The following is a 21,110-nucleotide window of genomic DNA, read 5'->3' as shown; positions in this document are numbered from 1 at the left end:
TGGTCTTGGCTCCAATTCTCCCTCAGATCCTGGTTCCCTCACCTTCTATACCTCAGTTCCCTCATCCATAAAATGAGGGGAATGGTCTCAATGACCTTGAACGTCCATTCCAGCTTCAAGGCCATGTTCACTTCTGTCTCGAACCAACCCAGGAAGGGATTAGCACCATATTACATTAGGGGAAACTGAGGCTCATAGACATTAAACCAACTTGCCCAGGATCACAATGCTATTAGGGGTCCAAGGGAGAACTGGAGCCCGGATCTTCCTTCCTCTGTGGGAACCAGTTTTTGCCTTTCCTGAAGGCTGGAGTCCGGCTCCACTAGGTCTGGGCCTGTATGATTTGCTGGGTCAATATTGAAGCTGCCAATCACAATGCTAATTAATCTTTACATCTCCCCAACACTAGGTGGCACAGTGGATAGAGATCTAGCTCTGGAGTCAAGAGGACCTGAGTTCAAATCCAGCCTCGGACACTTAATTACCTAGCTGTGTGACCTTGGGTAAGTCACATAACCCCAATGCTTTGCAAAAACAAACACAAAAAAGTCATACAGTGTCCCCCACACCCAGAGAGAGCTCTGAAAACAGTAGGCACTTCATTATCAGAGGCTTCAGATTCAATTCCCAGGCCTGTAAAGTCTCCCAGGAGGAGGACAAGTTGGCTGGGCCCTCTGGCACCTTTTCCTGGACAGTTCCTGGGCTTGAACTCTGAAGACCCACATTCTTAGCTGGACTCTAGACTTCCTAGTCATCGAACCCTGGGTGGATCCTTCCATTTCTCTCAGTATCGATTTCCTCATCCGTAAAATGGGAATAATAGTTCCTTCCTCATAAGGTCATTGAGGATGAAATAAAATAAGATATAGACAGCCCTTTGCAAACACAGAACACCGTAAGTCCTAGCCATCGGCATCCTCCTTCTCAGTTTCAGGCTCCTCCACCATCCCTTCCATTGGCCCTGATTTCTCCAAAGAACAAAACTAGAAAAGGGGGTAAAAATTCTGACAGTCCTGGGGAAAATCAGCTTCAGATGTAAAGGGCGGCCTGGGAGGACCCATATCCTCTAATGAAGAAGCAGAGGGGCTCTAACACTAGACCCATAGTCAACAAGACCCGAGTTCAAGTCTGCCCCTAAGCAATGACTAGCTGGGGAGCAGGGCAGGCCACCAGCCCTCTGAACCTCTGTCTCCCTTGAGTCAAGTGAAATGAGAATTTTGGACCAGAGGCCTCACCTGTCCACAGCACTCCCAATAATGCTGGAATCTGATTAAAATGTGATTGGGAAATGGCTCACAAAATAAATAAAAATAATAGATAATGTTAATATATGGTTTTCAAAGTCAATAAGCCCCAACAGGGCTCCTCGGGTACACTTTAGGAGCCCTTTTCACTTGAGTTGGATACAACTAATGGAAATAATTCCTTTGCCAACTGTAAAGTGCAAGAGAACTCTGGGTATTTCTCATTTCTTTTGATCTCCTTAGTGTTAAGGCAGGAGAACTGATAGAAGGAATGCAAAGTCAGAGGAAGACTGAAAGTAGAAGTAATGAGAATTGAATCGGCAGGAAGCATGCAAGGGCTGCACCTTGGAATCTTGGACTCAGACCTAAGAGGCCTATCCCATCCCCCATTTTAACCATGAAGAGACTACTCATTTGCCCAAGGTCACAGAACTTGTGTGTCTGAGGCAGGATTTCTGACTCAAAGCCCAGCAGTCAGACTGCCTCCCCATTTTACCTATAAGGAAACTGAGGCACAGGGAGAAGGGATGGAGCTCACACAGCAGGGACGGAGCAACACTGGGAATCAATTCACATCCTTCAGCACCAAGGTCAATGTTCTTCCCAGTGCCCCACAGGCAGCTACCCCTAAACAATAAAGGCTTGTTGAGGATGGGTGTGCAAGTAACAGCCTGTCTATGCTTGCTGGTGATGGGTGGTCAGCATTGGTGGCCCAGCCCAGAGATCTTGGGGCTATAGCCTGGCACATGAGTCTGGCCCCTGTGGTCCTGGCCAGGGGGTGGTGAATGAGTGAACTGTGGTCAGAAATCTAAAGCCTTAATCTTTAAGGCAAGGGACGGATAGAAGACAAAAGCAAAAATAATTTCACCCTGCCCCCCCAAATATTTTCTTCCTCCCCCCCTTTTCTTGCAGTCATCTTTTTTCCACTGACTTTTAAATTTGCTGAGTCTTTTTAAAAAGTATTTTCCACTATTCCTCACTTTAAAAAAAGTAATGCATCTTTCTCTTGAAAAAAAAGTCTAAGTAAAGTGAAGTTTTACACTCACAGTTTGTGTCTCTCTCCCTTTTCTCCAGAGGGAGAAAACAAAAAGGAGGTAGCTTGAGGGAGGTACTGGGGATCCAGCCCCTCTAGGTCTCCAATTAAGGGGCATAGCTTGATAAATGGAGTTCAGAAAAAAGCCCTTGGTAGGGATCTGCCCATGCTGGTGAGAGGGGAGTTCAAGGCCCCTCTCAAAGCAATAGGTGCCAGCTTGTAGATGGTGCTTTTCTGTCTACAAAATTCTTTCCATATATTGTTCCATCAGAAGCCTGGAGTCTCGCATGATCCCCATTTCATAGATGAGGAAACCAAATGAAGGAAATGCTCAGGATGGGATTACCAATTGGGGCCTGGGATTCCAGGTCCACTCTTCATCCAGAGCTCTTTCCCTGGCCCCTGGCTTCTGCTCTGTGTGTCTGGCACATGAGGCAGAATTTGAGAAAATGAATATGGAAGTGTTGAGGAGATGAGGGTCAGAAGCTTGGGAGATGGGGAGGGCAGGAACAAAGGCCAGGCCTTAACTCCCAGCACTCTTAGGAGGAGAAAATGCTATCATGGCTGTAATGGACTTTGCAAAGTTTTTAAAAGTTGCTAGGTACACATCAGCTCTACCATTGCTTATAATCAATGGAATTAGCACTGGATGAACATGTCCTTGGTATTACATAGCTGATAGTATTGTCTATGGACTGAAACTAGACATTGAATCTTGAGGGTAAATGTAAGGAAAGGTTTGTGGGAGGGGAGAGATGTGCTTACCACTCAAAGGGAATCCCCAAAGTGACATGGGCTGCCTCATCCAGAGAAGTGACCCCTGGGGTTCCTCGTGTGTAAGAAATGGAATGGGCATATACATGGGGATGGGAAAGGAAGAGGTCAGCCAGATAGGGAGAGTGAGAATCATTTGTGTCCGGCACTCTGCTGGACAGCTCCCCAGTGACCCTGGAACCACTGAGATAGGAGGCTCCTGCAGCTTTGGTAGACAGATCACAGATGATGGAGGGATTGGTGAGAAGGCAAGGAGAGATGGAGACGAAAAAAGAAGGAACCCCAGCTCCATCCACCCTGGTATGATTCTGGGCTGTGAGCCAGGTCCAGAAAAAGTGGGAGTAGAAACTCCCCTTTTTCTTCTTAACTACTCCCTTGACTTCTTCCCTTGCTCTAGGAACTGCTTTTTAAGAAAAGGGAATACAGTTGTCAGCTTAGCAAGCTCCCCTTTACTCCAGAACAAAACTTTTCTTTTTGGTCTTAATCAAACTGCATCCTCTCTTTCCTATAGATCTATATGTCCCACCCCTCCCACTAATTCCCCAGGGAGAAGAGCGTAAATGAATCGATCCCTGCCTGGGTCCCGTGTCTGCCAATCAATAAACCTTTATTAAGCACCTTCTATATACCAGGCAGACATGACGTTAGGGTTCCAAAGTCTCTGTAAGTGCTGTGTAAGGTTTAGTAAAGTGATATGTTTCTAGATCAATATAGAAGTATAAATTCTCTCAGTTGAAAATGAGAGGATTCCAATAAATCATCTGGACTTCATTACAACTTTTAAATTCTGATCAAAGGATTCTGCAAACCAAGGCCTGAAGTTTCCAGCTGAAGGGACCACCCACAGAGAGGGTCCCCCCCACACCAAGAGGGCAGTCAATGGTATCTGCTCCCACCCCTCACCAGCTTTGGCAAACTGCCCCTTCCTCCAAGTGCCCCGGGCAGCCTGGCAGGCTTGGTGCCTCATTTATCTGAAAAGATGCTGGGTAGGAAGACGGCCTCCTCTCCCGTCCTGGGCTTCATTGTTACTGAGAGAACATCAGACTTAAAGGACTACGACTATGTCAGCTACTCTTATTAGTCAGACCCTCATCACTATTATGGTTGATATGTCCGTTACCATTAGTATTATTTCTGCTGCTCGGACAATTTGGATCACCTCAGACAACCCTGATTTTGGTCTGATTTTAAAAGGTGACTTACCTTCCTTCAAAAGCTAAGGTTTAGCCACCCTCCCTACTCCTGCACCTCCTCTGAATCAAGGGGTCCCTGAGAGCCAGAGTTAGAAGAGAACCACATTTTACAGATGGGGAAACTGAGGCCCGGTGAAGTTAATGATCTTATCCAAGGACTCCAAGTTGTAAGGGCTAGAGGGAGAATTTGAAAGCAGGTCCTGCTCCACTGTCTCACTCACAGGGCAGCCACTCCCTCGCTACTTCTATCTTGTCAGTATAGGAGTCAAATGCCCAGTGGCCCCTGCAGTGGGACCCCGGCCAGGCCAAAGCCTGCAGATCAGTCACTTATTGCAGACCAAGTGCTCTCCACCCCATGGGGTTGGAGGAGAGAGAGAGAGAGAGAGAGAGAGAGAGAGAGAGAGAGAGAGAGAGAGAGAGAGAGAGGAGGGGCTTCCTTTGGGCTATAAACCCCTACTAGGCAGGAAAAGTCTAATTTGTGCCTTTGCCAGGAAGCTGTGGACAAATGGGCCCTTCCTGAACCTTGGGGTAGGGGGTGGGGAGGAGGAGCAGGATGCAGATCTATTCAAATATGCCTCCCAGCCACACGTTAAGGGGGTCAGAGCCTCATTGTTGCTCCCCAGGCACAGAGTGAGGGGCACATGCTCCCCCCATCTCCTTTAGCTCTCCATCCTGATCAGCCTTGGTTATCATCCTGAGCTCCTGGCAGCAGGCTCAGAGCCCCGACAAAGTCCTTTTACTCAGATAGAGGCAGTGTGGGTGGAGTAGAGAATGCAGGGTGCATATTCAGAGATGGGAAGACCTGGTTTGAATCTTCAATAACTGATCCAGGATACCTTCATTTGTAGAATGAGAGTGGTCCTAAAGGACCCCTAAGCTCCCTTCCAAAATGTGATGATTCATAGGATTAGGGACCTCCAGAGCCCAGCTGGCTCTTTATTATTATTCTACAAGGCCCAAGATTTCCTTCTCCTAAAAACCTCATCTGGCTCAGCAAACATTGGTTCTGGTCACAGAGGAAGTCCTGCTGATTCACTGAATCCGGGGCCTTTCATATGCAAACACCTTACTAATGTCCGGGAGGGTAGAACTGGGAGTGAGGGACTCCTCACACCCAAGACCAAGGGTCGGGGCAGAGAGAATTCACTTCCTACTAAACATAGTCAAGTAAAAGGGGTGGGCCCGAGCCTGGGGGAGGTTTCTCTTTGGGGACACCCCACCCCCTCTTCTCAGAAGCCCCTTAGAGCTCTGTCATCCATCCGTGGAGACGATTCCCAGCCCCATTTCTCTATCTTGGTCTCTCCCAAGGTTCAGGCCTGGCTTTCAGATATCTCAAGCTCAACATGGTCGGGAACTCTGCTCCCCTCACTTCTGTCTCTTCTCCATCTAATCAGCTTGAGTCTATGGAATCACAGTCAGCCGCAAGGCTCAGACCCTCATCTCGCCTGGAAGGGATGCTAGACAAAAAGCTCATGCCTTCCGCTTCCTCAGACTGCCCCTTCTCAGCATCCTCTACAAGGGTCTGTTTCTGCAGCCCAAGGGACCTTGTCATTTCCCAGCTCCAGGGTCTTCAGGGGCTCCCCCTTTCCTCAAGAATAAAACAGAGATCCCTCTGGTTGGCTCAGAAAGCCTCTCCAGGTCCCCAAGCCCTGTAACCAGCCTGGCCTTGTGGTACTGCTAATAGCCAAAATTCTCTTTACCCAGAGGGTTGACCCAGGGAGGTGAGAGTGGCAGCTACCTCCTAGGAGCCCCAGTTTGGGCCCACGTCTCCACCAGGTCTTCCCACCTGCATCAGTATTCCAGACTTCATTTACATTTATTGTTGTATCAGGAAGGTATTCCTCAACCCTGACCCCCACACACCTGACTGTCAGCCCCTTGAGGGCAGGGACAATGCAGGGTCCTCCCTGGATGTGGAGTGGCCAACCTAGTATAGGGTGAAGTGAAGCAATGTTTGTGGAACTGAAATAACCTGGTTGGTGCTTCTGCTTCCAGGGCATCTGTGGGCAAGTCGGCCAGGGAGCAGTCCACCAAGTTTGCAGTCCTCACTCTGGTCCAGTCCCTAATGGAATCTGAACTTTTTCTCCATTAGGAGATAAGTGAATTATTTCCTATTTAAGGGGCATTTTTGGTAACGTTTTGGTGATGGGCTCAGCCTTCCTCCTGAGTGCTGAGCCCTTTGGGCACTTTACCATCACCCTGGAGGCTCTGCCCAGTCTGTACCTTTGGTCAGAATCCCTGAGGCTCCTTCTAAGAGACTAGAGGAGGGGGAAGGAGAGGGGGGGGGGAGAGAGAGAGAGAGAGAGAGAGAGAGAGAGAGAGAGAGAGAGAGAGAGAGAGAGATCACCTACCTCCTAGGCTTGTCTAAATGAGATATTTGTAAAGAGCTTTGAGAATCTTCAAGTCCCATAGAAATGCCTGCTGCTAGGAGATCCTGATGCAGCTGCTTCCTCAAACACCTTCTGAAGGCTGTTGAGTGTAATGGACCTCAGGAAGTCTTTAAGACCCACCAGGCCAATGAGTTGTTGCCAGAATGTCTGCTCCTCCCCAGCACCAGAGATATTTCATTTTCTATGTCCCTGACCCAGAGCAGGCCCTCAAAGCTGGTCACCAGCCTTGTTGATAGCCTTGTCTTTGGTCTGATGCCCACTAAGATCCCCACATGAACCATTCTGTACTGGGAGCAGAAGGTTCCATTTCTTTCTCTTCTATTTCTTCCACTCAGTCAGGTCCAGTTTCCTAGCCTGCTGGGATTTTTAGGAATTCCAGTTCGTCCATCCCTCCAACATATTAGGTCTCCCTCCTACCTCTGGGATTGAATGAATAAGCCTTCCACAAGCCTCAATTTTTCATTTCCCTTAGTTGGGCTTTCTAGACTATTTGGTGAGATTGTTCTCTTGGGGGGGGGGGGGGTCTCATCTTTTCCCCAAGGTCAGAATTCGGCTCTCTCATGGGCTAAGCAGAAATCTGTCTGAAGCCTCCTTGGGTGAAGGATCCTCAGCCCATCCACAGCAAGGGGAGGGGGCAGCAGCCCCAATACTGGAGGCTGAGCCTGGCCTGGGTCCCAAGGAGCACCTAAGGACGTGGTGCCTTCCCCAACTCATCAGAGAGCACAGGCACGAAGTTCATAATGGGGCCTAGATCCCTGGAGACTTTTCTCATTTATTTCTTAATCCTTTCCTATGTGGCTGTTTGCTCAGCACCGTGGGTCACTCTCCTCTCCTTTGGCTTCTGAGATTTTATCTCGGCCACACTAAAGAGGAGATCTTTCCCAGAAGCTGCTGACCTGGCAGACTGGCTCCTGATGGGCACAGACCAGCTTCCATTTCCATTCCTGCCATCTTTGAAGACCCCAGTTAAACCTCACTCCCATCTGGTTTTCTCTGACACTATTTGGTGAGGAGGAAAGGGGGGAAGATTGGGGTTGGGGTGGGGGGCAGACCACTCTTCATGCCAGAGCAACCAGAAGCAGAAGTGGTGGGGAGAAGCCTGGTCCGGGTGGGGTGGGGTATTTTCTTAGTTAGTCTGTGTAACCAAGATATGGTTTTCAGTAGTTCTGGAAGCCTCCAGTGGTAGCCTGGAGCCTGGAGGACAGGCCCAGACCAGTCCAAATGCCTGTGAAATCAGTGGAGATCACGGACTCTGGAGGATTCCAGGTGACCCAGAGTTAACTGGGATTTTCTTGGGCCAGTCTCAGAGGTCCAGAATTGACTATAGCCCAGAAGGCTGGGAAGTCCAACAGGACACCCAGGTTTGGTCTTGCCTAGTAGGCAACTCTTACAATGATCTGAATCAGTCTTTTGGGGGTTAGCCACAACCAGATATCTGAGGCGATGCCTTGGTGGCACCCCACCCCCTATCTGGAATGCTCCCCTGCCTTCCTTCCACCTCATCCCCAGTTCTTTCCCAGGCTCAGCTCAAGGGTCTCCCTCTAAAAGGCTTCAAATTGTCCCTATTTAACAATCAACAGCCAGCATTTATACTCTATCTCCATTTTACAGATGAGGAAACTGAGGCTGAGGGTTCTTTGATGTGCCCCGGGTCACAGGGAGGCCAGTCTAATTCCTCCATGCCAAAAGAAGTGCCCCTCTCAAATTGCCCTGCATTTACTTATCTCACCCATGTTGTTTTCCCCCAATAGCATGAAGGCTTCTGGAGGGCAGGGGCTATTGCATTTCTGACTTTTATCTTTTTGATCTTTTTCAGTCTTTTCAGTCTGGTCTGACTCTTTATGACCTTGGTGGAGATTTCCTTCTCCAGCTCTTTTTACAGATGAGGAAACTGAGACAAATAAAAGAAAGTGATTTGCCTAAGGTCAAACAGAATGGGAGTGTCTAAAGCTCCATTTGAACTCAGGTCTTCCTGACTCTAGGCCTGGCAAACAGGAAGCTCTCAGTAAATACTTATTCAATTAAACACTATTATTTATCCTGAATTGAACATAATTCTAGGAAGCAGGAGTCTCCCATGGCTTCCTGGCTGATAGATGTCCATCACCAGTCTTCATGGGTAGCCCATGGGTAGAGACCCATCTACTCCGACAGGTCCTCAGTAGAGTCTCTGGTTTGGGCTCCCTTGGCTTGGCCCAACGGTCAGCCTCTGGAATGACCAGGAGCTTCAGGGGACGTCTCCATTAGAGAAGCTGCTGCCTTGGTTCCGCCTCTCCCAGCAGGGCTGGAGTCCTCCAGAATTCACTCTGGGCAAGCTCTGCAAGCCCGGCTGGCTCCCCCTCCCCTGCCCCCCAGCCTCTGGCCCCTGTGGGTGACCCCACGTTCGTGACACACACTGGGGGACTGCAAGCTTGACCACCAATGCGGTCACACGTCTCTTCTTTCTTACCCCCAGACAGCTCTTTGCCTTCATAATTGATGTCTCCAGCCTCTAACTGCACATCAGTTTTCCTAGCAACAATCAAGGTTTCAACTAGAAATTGAAACCTGATAAGTGTCTTGGCTCAGTGCTGCTGAAACGATTTATCCAAACGCCCAGAGCCCGAGCCAAACCAGTCAGGTTTTAAAAAAAGAAAGAAACACAACATCCACTAACTCGAAGGGGCCTCCAGTTCACTCAGGAAAAGGAGGTGCTTTGGAACAAATGTGGCAGGACTCCCCTTTCTTCAACCCTCCCCCAAAGAGCCCAGAGCCTGAGGCTTCCCCTCTACCAGCCATTCATTGCCTGCAAACCTCCAATGACGGGCATTGGACTACCCAGTGAAAAACCCCATGCCCGCTGGGGACAGCTGTGATGGACAGCTGGCATCCTTCCCTAGTAGCCAACCTCCCATTGCACCCAATCCTTAATTCAGAGTCCAAACAGAATGAGGCAAATTCTCTCCTTAAATGCTTGAGGATGTCCATTGAGCCCACCCCCAGCTCTCATCCATCCTCCAGGCAAACAGCTCTCACATGACATGGACTCAGAGACTCTTCACCATCCAGGTCACCTCCTCTGGATGCCCTCCAGTTTGGCAAGGTCCCTCCTAAACTTCTGAGCCCAGACCTTGAACACGAGACTCTGGATATGATCCGACCAGGGCAAAGCATCCTGGGGGATACCCCTCCCTTAATGCAGCCCAAGAGACTGCTGTGCCTTGGCTCCCCAACTTTCTGTTAACTCAGAGCAAGCTTGCAGTCCACTAAAACCCCCAGATCGTTTTCAGACAAATTGCTAATCCCACCCTATCTTATTAAGGTAACTTTTTTGAAAGCTAGTCGAGTGTAAAGTGATTTCCTACCTCTCTGTTTCAGAACCAGGTCAATGTTACAACATCAGTCATGTTCACAATTCTTTTTGGATCCCAGAGCCGAGACTATGACCTGTGACCGCATCACCGAAGTGTGTATCCCATCACCTTTCCAGGGGCCAGACCTTTGTACTAATATTCTTCCTCTGGGTTAATGTGCTCACATCACCTGACACTGACGCCCAAAGGGCATGGAGACCTCAAGAGCAGAGAAAACAGTGGGCTGGTGCAGAGAGGCATAATGTTAGGAAAGCAAATGAAGATGAGGAAAAAAACAGGAAAACTCCTTAGAATGGGATAAAACTCTGCATTGGCCTAAAAATAAAATGCCACCTATATGCTTCATCTTTTGAAAGTCTAACCTAAGTGATTGTAGAAGGACAAGATGTAATCCAGACAGCTTGGGGGGAGTCAGAGAACATGGAGTCAAAGGCATTAGAGGCCAACTCAAATACTTCCCTGAATGGCCTCCACAGGCCTCAGTTTCCTCACCTGTAAAATTAGGGGGTTGGAGTTGATGGCTTCTGGGCTCCTTCCAACAGCATGTAAGAGGAAGAGGCCACAGAGTCATGAATTTCTTAGCCATTCCCACAATATGCTCTTTGCAATATCACTTTTCCTAACCAGAGGATGGCCTTTGCCACTCAACATCAGGGAAAAGTTAAAATACTTTTAGTACAGTCCTTTGGTGACTGAGGGGCAACAAACCTCACTAGCAAAGAGGTTGATTTGGCTTCCTGATTTCCAAGGCCACCCTGTTACTATCATTGTCTTGCTTGGGGACTGGAAGGGGGCCAGGCTGTCTGACCCAGCTCTGGTTGGTTTAACTGGGCTGAGATTCTGTACACAGGAGTCTTAGGACCAGCCTGTCTCTGTCACCTTGGACCAGTCATTTCTCCAGGCTGAATCAGTCTCTGTAAGAAGAGGTAAGATGAGACGTTCTCCAAAGTTCCTCTCTTCTCAAAACAGCCTGAGGACCTTGGACCTCCTCCTGCTCCCCATTTGCTCACAGCAATAACCTTCGCCTGATGGTTTATAAATGGACAATTTAATGGTCAGCCCCACACAAGTCTCCCTTCTCCCTCTGGTTGTCCATAAATGGTCGCCTTGACACCCTTCCAATCCAGAAAAAGCCTGGTCCTGTCGTCCCCTACGTCCCCTCTTCCTCTGTGCCATGGCTTTGTTCCATGCCCCCTGGACATTCTATCCCCTCCTGCCCTGCCTGCCATGCGGTCCCCAAGGAGCAAGGGAGCAGCGCCTACTATGTGCTATGATCTCATTGAATTCTCTGAGCATATTGAAGTTCCTGGGACAGTAGCAGCCAGGTCCAGCCCGGGATCTGGAACTTCTTCTGCCTCCAGGCCCTTGGAGCCCCTCAGACTGATGGTTTCATATTTATGCTGTGGCATCTTTACCAAGTGTGGAGAGAGGAAGCAAGGGATAAGGAAGGGAAGGCACCCAGGGGAGATGGTGGGAGTTAATCACCAAATGAAGCTGGGGATAATCCCAGGATTTAACCAATCCACTATCCCTAGCTGCCCTTTAGCAAAACAGGAGGTGTATTCTACTCCCTGAGAAACAGAAGAGGGCCTATGGCTACAGATTGTAAATGGATCTGTGCATTCAACCATAGTATTCTGGAGCTGGAAGGCTCCTCTGTCTAGTACATGAGGCCTTCCTTTTACCTTTAAGGAAATTGAGGCCCAAGGAAGCCAAGGGTTCTTTCTCCTCCCTAGTTCCTTCAGCTCAGATGCCCCTTCAACCAGAATGCCTTGCCTGATCTCCCCAAATTACTTTGTCTTTAATTATCTTGGTACCTGCACTTTTTTAAACTTAGAGAATAAGGACTCTAGTTTCTGTCTTTGAGCCTTCCAATCCTTCTGCCAATTTCCCAGTCCCATGGAAGGCCTCAAGTCAATATGTTGAAGTAAAGTGACCTCAGTTGAATTTCCCAAGGGTGACACAACCATTTAGTAACAGGACCCAACCTTGCTTGACCCTGAGGCTCACAAATTTAGAGCTGGAGAAGACTTCAGAGGCCACTGGATCCAAGCCTTTCATTTTACAAATGAGTCAACTTTGGCATGTGCAGGCCAGAGGCTTGTCCAAGGTTACTCAGATAACTTCAATCCAGAGCATCTCCAAGTTGGGAGGGATCTCAACAGTCATCCAGTCCACCCTGTGCTTAAAGAAAATTCTTCAGCAGAACAACCTGGACAAGGGGCCCTCCAGCCTTGACTTGAGGATTTCCCTCATGGGACCCTCACTACCTTCTGACTCAACCCATTACCCTTTGGGATGACTCTAATGGGTGGGAAGACTTTTTCCTGATGTGAAGTTTAAATCAACCTCACCTCCTTATTCCTGGTTCTGCCCTCTTTCGGACAAAAAGAGCAAGTCTCTACCAGTCCTTCCATTATTTAAGGATGGGTACCATGTTTCAGCATATCTTCTCTTTACCAATATATTGCTATTCCTTCAGTCAGTCCTCATGGAGCATGGTGTACATTCGCCTCCACAGCTCCTTTTGTCTTGGCAGGCTATGGGTTACCAATGTCCTTCCTTTCTAGCATGTGACCCTCACAACTGAACACAATCACACTACACTGTGGTCAGAGAAAAGGAGAATACAATCAAGCTTTAGTGGATTCGGCCAAGAGGGTTCTTGCCTGGAGTCAGTCAGTCTCTCTTTCTCTCTCTCTCTGCAAAGATTCAGGAGGACATAGACCCATGCTCATCACCCAAGCATCAAAGAAACAAACCCAGCCAAGAAACAGTCATCACTTCTAAAACATTCCAATGAAGAGAAAAAATAGAGATTTCAAGACATCCTGCTAAGAGTTGCAGAAGGCCTGGGACTTTTATCTTCTTTATGCCCTTGGATTAGGGGAAGAATGTTAATTAACCTCTCATCCTCAGAGCACCAGTTAACACCTATAATTAATTTGTATATGACTTTTCCTTGTCTGCCAATGCTCAGAATTGACAAACAGGAAGAGCCAAAGGCCCACTTTCCCTTCCTGTGGTACAGATGATTTTTCACTTGACTGCTCATGAAATATATACTATTTTGAGATAAAATCCACCAATGAAAATTCCCAAATACCTGGCTGCCAGATGGATGCTGGACAGGAATTTGTGATGGAGTCTCCATCTCTGGATACCACATGGGTAGAGGAGTGTGTATTGGCCCCCACACCTTGCCCTAGGGTCTATGTTATGAGCCCCTCTTCCTTTGTTTCCAGAGCCATCAGCTCTTCATATCTGAGGACAGGTAGAAGCCCTTCCTAAAATCCAAATGTGATGGAATGGAATCACTTCCATCTTCAAAAGCATTTTCTTTTTCACCAACTGACCTGAGTCAACATCAACCCATTCTGCCAGGGCAGGATTAAAAGCCCAAGGCTTAGAGGACTCCTCATAGGACCTATCCAAACTCCTTCAGAAGGGCTCAAAATCCTTGAACACTCATCATCTCTCTTCATCTTAAAGGAACTTAAGTTCAAGCAAAGAAAGCCCTAACAAGCTAAGATTGACCCTCAGTTGAATTGTAGGGTGAACCTTGGAGCCCCCTAAATCCCAGGCTCAGTGGTTGCTTTCCTCTTTAATGGGCCACAGAATGCACCAGAAAATTCCAAGTCCTAGGATAAGAAACCACCCAGAGGCTCAGGGAAGCTGAGTACTTAGTATTCCGTCCAGTCCATTCTCATATGTGGGGTGAGATGAATCTTCCTAATACTCTGCTCCAATTACAGAATCAGAGAATACTCAAGGTGACCCTCTTGTTGGTTATTTTCTAGTCCAAGACATTCTGAGCAAGAATCCTTCCCAAGCACCCTCAAAAAGTAGACATCTTGCCTTCCTTGGGATACGTCTATGGATGGAGAAGCCACTACCTCCCAAAGCTGCCCAATCTGGCTTGATGTGACCCTAGACGTTAGGTCTTCTTCCGGATATTAAATCAATCAGTTCCTATGCAATGGATAGTTCCTGAAGGTCAGACTTCACCTTGCTCTAAGAACAAGCTCCTTCCCAGTGTATAAGGAATCTTAAAGGAGAATGATTTTCCTGGAAAATCGCAGGTTTCCCCATCTTTGAGGATTATCAAGCAAGGCAGGATGTCCCCCCAGACACAATGTTGTAAATGGGATTCTTGCCAGAGAAGAATTAAACCAGGTGAGACCTGAGGTTACTTTCAACTCAAGAATTCTGGGATCTCTGAATGTTCCACAGCCTCCAAAAGGCAAAGTTGTCCATCAAAGAGAAAGATTTCTGAATACCATTGACTTTTGATTGGGAATCATCATTTTTCCCAGCTCTTCCCATGGGCAGGTAGCTAGTCCTTCTTTCCCAAGAACACTCATTCTGTTATTGGGCAGGCTGGATCAGAGCCATGACAAGGCCCTTCAGATACATCACTTCCTGCACTCCCCCACAAACAGCATTAGGGGCTACTTTCACCCATTTTATAGGAAAAGACACTGAGGGTCAGAAGGTAAGAAACTCCCAAAGCTTAGGAAAGACGGGGACTCCAGCCCCCCCCCTTATGATTCTCTTTCTGACACAGTGAACTTTCTCTGGGGCAGCCAACAAAAGGAAGGATGAGCTTGCACCAGAGAAGATGCTAGACTAGGACAGTCCCCATAGTTTTAGCTTCTACAAAGATAAATCACTCAGCAAGATAAATCCGGTGAATCCAGTCCTCGCCATCCTTGGGCATAAGTGATGATGCCCACTTCAACAGTATCGAAAGGTCTCTTTGCAAGAACTGGCAAAAGAAAACATGATTCCCAAATACTTAAAAAAAAACTTGAGATGAGTGAAAAGATATCCATGCCCCACCCTCGTTTTCTTCTCACTAGTTTTCTTGTTCCAGGGAAGCTTCAGGGAAAATAAAATGAGGTTTTTTTGAATTTTCTCTATGTCTAGAAGCTATTAGCAGCCCTCTCATTTGGAAGGGGAATGACTTTGTATCTACTTAGCATTTGTGCTTAGTGGGTATGGGCAGAGGTGAAGTCAGGAAGACTCTTCTTCATGAATTCAAATCCAAACTCAGATACTGGCTCTGTGATCCTGGGCCAGTCACTTCACCCAGTCTGCCTCAGTTTCCTCATATGTCAAGTGAGCTGACAAAGGAAATGGTAAGCCATTCCAGTATCTCTGCCAAGAAAACCCTAAATGGGGTCACTGAGAGTTGAACGACAACCCTTTAGTGAATACAAATTCTATCTCCCATAGAAGGAAAGGGCCTTTGGGTGGGGTGGGTGGCAGGTTTTTTCATTTGGGGTTTTGGTTTTGTTTGTTTTTATCTTTGAGTCTCCAGTGCTAAGAACAGAATTAGGTCACAGGTAAGAGCTTAATAAATATTTGATAAATTGAAATGTGAGGGTGGGCGTTGGGGGATAGAGGGCAGGCATTTTTGTTCAAAGATGCAAAATATTTCACAGTGTCTCTAGTGAAGCCCCCTGGTAGCCGACCCTCCTCGCCCACTACAAAAAGATTCACTCTCCCCATCGCCAGTCCCATCACAGGTACCGACGTCAGAGTGAGTGTGCAGATGAAGGGGAAATAGTGTTTTAAGGACTAAAGCATATTATTTGAAAGCAAAGTGTGATTGCAAAAGAGCATGATTGTAGCTGGTAAACAATTTATATTTAATTGTAACTGTTGGCTGATTTCAAGTTGCTGTATTTATTTATTAAAAAGATAAAAATGTACCGAACCCCCTTGCTTTCCACCAGGCCCCCACTGGATTCAGCCTGATTCAATCACAGAATTTTGGAGCTGGTAACGCCCCCAGGCTGGTCCTCCCATCACTGTGACATACGCTTCTCTGGAGAACTAATAATAGCCAACATTTAAGGCTGGCAAAAAGCTCGACATTTTGTCTCATTTGTGATCTTCCTAACAACTCTGGGAGATAACACTATTATAACAGTTGAGGAAACTGTGGCAGCAATGAAGTACCGTGCCCAGGACCACACTGCCAGGAACTATCTGAGGTAGGATTTGAATCCAGGTCTTCTAGACTTCAGTTTGAGCACTCTACCTACTGGGTCAACTCTATGAGGTTTTCTCTCATTTAGCCTGACCTCCCCTCTACAAGTAGAATGACTGCATCTCCCTTCACATGAGACCCAAGCCTATATAGTCTCTTTCAGCAGAATGCATCCCATACAGGCTACATGAATTTTAAATAAATTTATTCCCAAGAACGTGACCAAAGGGTGGTTGGTCCTTGGATGCAAGCTTTCTCGTGGTGGGGGTTCCCTCCACCTCAGTAGAACAAAAGCCTTCCAGAAACCAAGAAGGGCTTGGAGGAGGGGCTCTGAGAGAAATCATGCAACCAGAATCACAAAAGAGAAACCAATAGATTTGGAAAAGGCTGAGAAAGGCCCAGGTGAAGAGAACAAGGACAACTGAACAGAGAGTAGGAGAGCAGGCATTTCTCAAGGGCCCCAAGGGAAGCATCTTCCTAAAGCCCAGAGGCAATGCTCTCTGCCAGTGACAACAGTCCCAGGCCCCAGAAAACACGTGAAAATCAAACGTGTCACTTCTCACTTTCACCAAGGGATTGAATCACGAGATTGCTTCCCTAGAAATCCCATCAGGTTCAACACAAAAAGTAATTGGCTTGGCAGTATGCAAGATGAGCCTTCAAAAGTCATTGGAATTTTTATACCCGACTAATGGAGAGCAGGTAAACAATTTTTATCTACTGTATCCAAAGAGGAGACCCTATCTCCCTCAACAAAAATCATTAACTATCTGGGAATCCACTCAATTAGATACACATGACCTACATAGAGAGCACCAGAAAGCTACGGAGACAGACATAAAGGAAGGCCCAAGTAACTAGAAAATTCATTACTGAGTCTCACTCATAATCAGAAAAATGAAAATGAAAACAATTTCAGGTGCCATACTGACCCCATCATATGAGTCAAAATAACCCACATAACAAAATTCCTTGGTAAAGAAACATGAGAATCTGCTGGTGGTGAAATTACACCCTGATATCAAACATGGGGGGACCAATCATGAGCCCTCACTCAAATAGTAGGAATGTGGCCCAAGAGGTGGGACAAAGAACAGAAAGCCTGTCCCAAAACAGAAAAAAGAACCTTGCCATTGCCAAGAGCTCAGGATCATCCTAAATGTTTACTGATGAAGCAATTCCCTTATGGTGCTCCATATTAAAAGGGATTTTAACCTTCATTGTTATATTATACACATTGTCCATAGGGTTTCTCATTCTCAGTCTATGATTATACACAGAGGCTTCAGAAAAAAAATGTCTTCTTTCTTCTCCCCATTTGCTTTATTTTTCCTTTTGTTTGGGGGGGGGGGGTTGGTCTTTGTTTTATGGGGGGTTGGGAAAGATACTGGACTAGTTTGCCATTTCTTTCTCTAACTCATTTTACAGACGAGGAAACCGAGGCAAATGGGGTTAAGTGACTTACCCAGGGTTTGGACCAATCTGAAGTGAAACATCTGATTCCTCTGGTCTCCTAGCTGCTCAGGAAAAGTCTGCAGTCTGATCTCCCAAAGACAACTAAGCACCTACTCTGTGCTCACTTTTCTCCAGGCTAGTTTCTTCTCACCAGAAAACAGGCTCCCTGAGGGTAGGGACTGCCCTTTTTTGACTTTTATTTGTATTTTTAGTGCTTAGAACAGCGTCCAGCCCAGAGGATGGAGCCATCTCTACCAATGCTGGAAGTAACTAATGGGAACTCCTACTGGGTCAGTTTGGTTTAACCAGAGTGAGTGACTGAAGTGGAGGGATGGGAACGAGGCCTAGAGGGCAGATAGCGCCAAAGATAGCGGTCTCCATGGCCACCATGATGGGAAGCCCTGAGGAGGCTACTGAGCATGGTCAGTCCTGGGTGCTAAGCAGCCAGGCGTGGGGAGGGGGTGATCAGGGGACAGACCCTCCACACTGGGATGGGAGTGGCGGGAAAGGGACAATGGCTTGGAAGGGCAAATTGAGAGGCTCCACAGTTAGAACAGATCAATCAGGGAAAGAAAGGAAAGAAGCGGTTGCTCCGAGCTGGACCACCATTCACTGGATCCCAGCTCCGGCTGACATCCGACATTGAGCGCCTCACATAGAACATGAAAAAGTGACTTAGAAGGAGGAGAAACAGGGATCCCAGGCGCCTATAATTTATGAGTTTTTTCTGTTTCTAAAGGCCTGTAATTACTGAGGCAGCTGTGTGGCTGCACCCCACACACACAGACAGACAGACAGACAGACACACACACACACACACACACACACACACACAAACACAACCTTATAGTGTACACACTCATTTCTCACAGACTTGGTTCCACCCCTACCCCCCACTCCCCAAACCAACATATCTTACTCTGCCCCACCCATACCCAGAGTTACCCCCTTTTTAGATAACTAGGGTTTTATTATAATGAAAGACGGTTTGGAACATGAAGTGGTACCAAAAAAAGTAAAGGAAGTCTATATTAACATTTTTCTCCACCCAAATATCTCTCTGAGGGTTTTGTACTCAACCCTCTGCATTTAGCCTAGGTCTTTAGGCAGTGTAGACAGACTTAGGAGAACCAAGGAATCAGAGAGAAGGAACTTTCAGAAAACTCAGAATCTCCCCCCTCCCTCCTCCCAGAAACACTGATCTCTTCTACATTTTTGCTTGAAAACCTCCAAGTAGGTTTGATGAGCTCACTACCCCCCACCCCCGCTCCAAGAAGGGCGCCACTCTGGTCCTCTTGTTTAGAAAGTCTTTTCCTAACCCAGAGTCCCCTGTGGTCCAACAGAGCCCCAGACTGGGGAAATCTGATCCACTTGGATGAAGTGGTAAAGGGGTGTTCTGACCCAGAAGATGTCACTCTGCCTCCTGCCTCTCCTGGACGGTCGTCCCTCAGGAAAGTGAAGATTCAGCAACATGCTGAGCGTCCCACAGCCATGTGAATCTCGAACCTCTCCCTCCAAGACCAGGCCTGTCTCACTAAACAAGACTCCAAGTCAAAACTAAGGCTAAAAAAGATGTTCAGTCGATAGGGGAGGCTGGGAGCAGCTGGTGGCCACCTTGCTGAATCAAATGATGCCAATTAAGGGATTAGAACTAAGTAGAAAGGATCCTTGCTGATTGGGACAGCCTGTGGGAAGGAAAGAAGAGTCCTAAGGAAAAGAAGGAGGGGGTGGGGGAGGAGGCATCAATTAAGCCACCTGCCAGGTCACGGGAGGCCCCCTCACGAGAGATGCAGAACCTCAGAAAACTAGCGCTGTGTTCTTAGGCCATAACCATATGGTCTGGGCCAGGAGTTCACATCTCCCATCACCATGCATGTGCCCATTTGAACTGGGCTCATACAATCCAGCGGCCCTGAGGATGAGAGTCTATGTATACCAACACCAGCCCCTTGTGGGACCTCTAGAAATAATGTCTGTCCTTCATTTTGGGAGGTGATGTCATGATAAGCACATGAATTAGATTGGAGTGGGGGGGCGCTGTGCTAGGTCACCAGCCTCACTTTCTCCTCCGGAGTCATCTGAGTCCAGGGGCCATATATGAATGAGGATGACTGGAGATGGCCCTGGGTGAAATCAGGGTTAAGTGACTTGCCCAAGGTCACACAGCTAGTAGGTATCAGAGGCTGGATTCGAACTCTAGTCCTCCTGATTCCAAGGCCGGTGCTCTATTCACTGCGCCATATGGCTGCCCTATTCTTATTCTAGCCCCAAACAGGACAGTAATTCCCTCTCTAATAGTAATCTTGTGACTCCTGCCAGACAGACACTTATGGAATGCCTGCTGTGTACCGAGCCCAAGGCCCACCCTCCTGTCTATGGTGCCTCGGTCTCCTATCTGTCTGGCGCTTGCCACTTTCACTGCCTTTGGAGGTAACGGAGCTGGCAGGAGCCAGGCTCCCGGGCAGGGCTGCCAGCACCCGCAGCTCCCTGTGGGCAGCCGCCTGTCTGGGCCCTTCCTTTCCCAGAGCCTGTCACATTCTGGGGTCTTTGCCTTCCCCCCCTCCCTCCCTGGAGGCTCGAGGATAGCCAAGCCCAGTAGGCTAAAATGTTCATTTTAATTACATGTCCTTGCAAGCTCGCCGCCAGCCGCTGTGGTTCCCCTTCTAGTGGCAAGTAATTAAAGGCAGCCAGTCTGGAGTGGGGGGGGGGGGGCTGGCACCAGAGCACTTTTCTAAATCGGAAAGTCAAAGATAAGCAAAACAAAGGCCACCCTGGAAATCGGGGGTGGAAGTCTGGATCAGGGAAGGACTCCCCTGGGCAGGAGGAGGAGGGGAAGGGAAGGTTCTGGACCAACAATAGGTGTCCTCATATATGAGATCCAGGAACAAGGGGAATGTTGCAAAGAGGAAACTTTAGGTCAGATGTCAGAAAGAACTTTGGAACAAAGAAAAGTGTTCAGAAATGAAAAGGGGGGAAGGCTCTCCAAGGTGGTCTTTGGGCAAAAGCCGGAAGGCCATTGTGGGGATGGCTGCCTTTGGGCAGGGCCAGGTGGGTGAGGCTCCCCACTCTGCAAAGTTGTGCTTCACCGAGGTTTCATCCTGAGGTGAATGGGGATGTCTGATGGCATAAAGGACAGACCTGCCCCCCTCTGCCTCTTCAAGCAGCGGGGACCCCAGGCGCTTAGACTTCTGAACTGATCTGGCTCTCTAGCCCAGTTCTGGAGCTGAGAGGGACCCCAGAGGCCATCTCTCCAAAGGCCCTAGTTTCCAAAAACTAGGCTAGTCAGGTGGCTAACTCGCTCTAGGTCCCACAGTTGTCCATTGGCAGGATCGGAATTAGAACTCATGCCTTTAGACTTCAGCTCAGCCTCGCTGGTCCCAAGGCTGCCCACTTTTACAGTTCCTGACCCATCATTTACAGAAGTCACTTTTTGAAAGGAAGAGTCCCCAATTCCCAGGCCCCGGGCAGGACTCCCCCGGGGTCCCCGAATCCACTGGCAAATCTACTGAGCTGCAAATGCAGTCTAAAGACTAAACAAAAATCTGTCTCACACATCTTGGAGGGATGGTTTTCCAAATGCATGTAAATGCTGCGGTGATTAATTACCAAGCATTTATTTATTAATGATGCGCCAGTTCCTGCATGAGCCTCACAGAAAACAGAGGACTGC

This window comes from Macrotis lagotis, chromosome 8 (assembly GCF_037893015.1).
Source record: "Macrotis lagotis isolate mMagLag1 chromosome 8, bilby.v1.9.chrom.fasta, whole genome shotgun sequence".
Classification (NCBI taxonomy): Eukaryota; Metazoa; Chordata; class Mammalia; order Peramelemorphia; family Peramelidae; genus Macrotis; species Macrotis lagotis.
The sequence above is the reverse complement of the archived record's forward strand: the minus strand, read 5'-3'. Positions refer to the sequence as shown.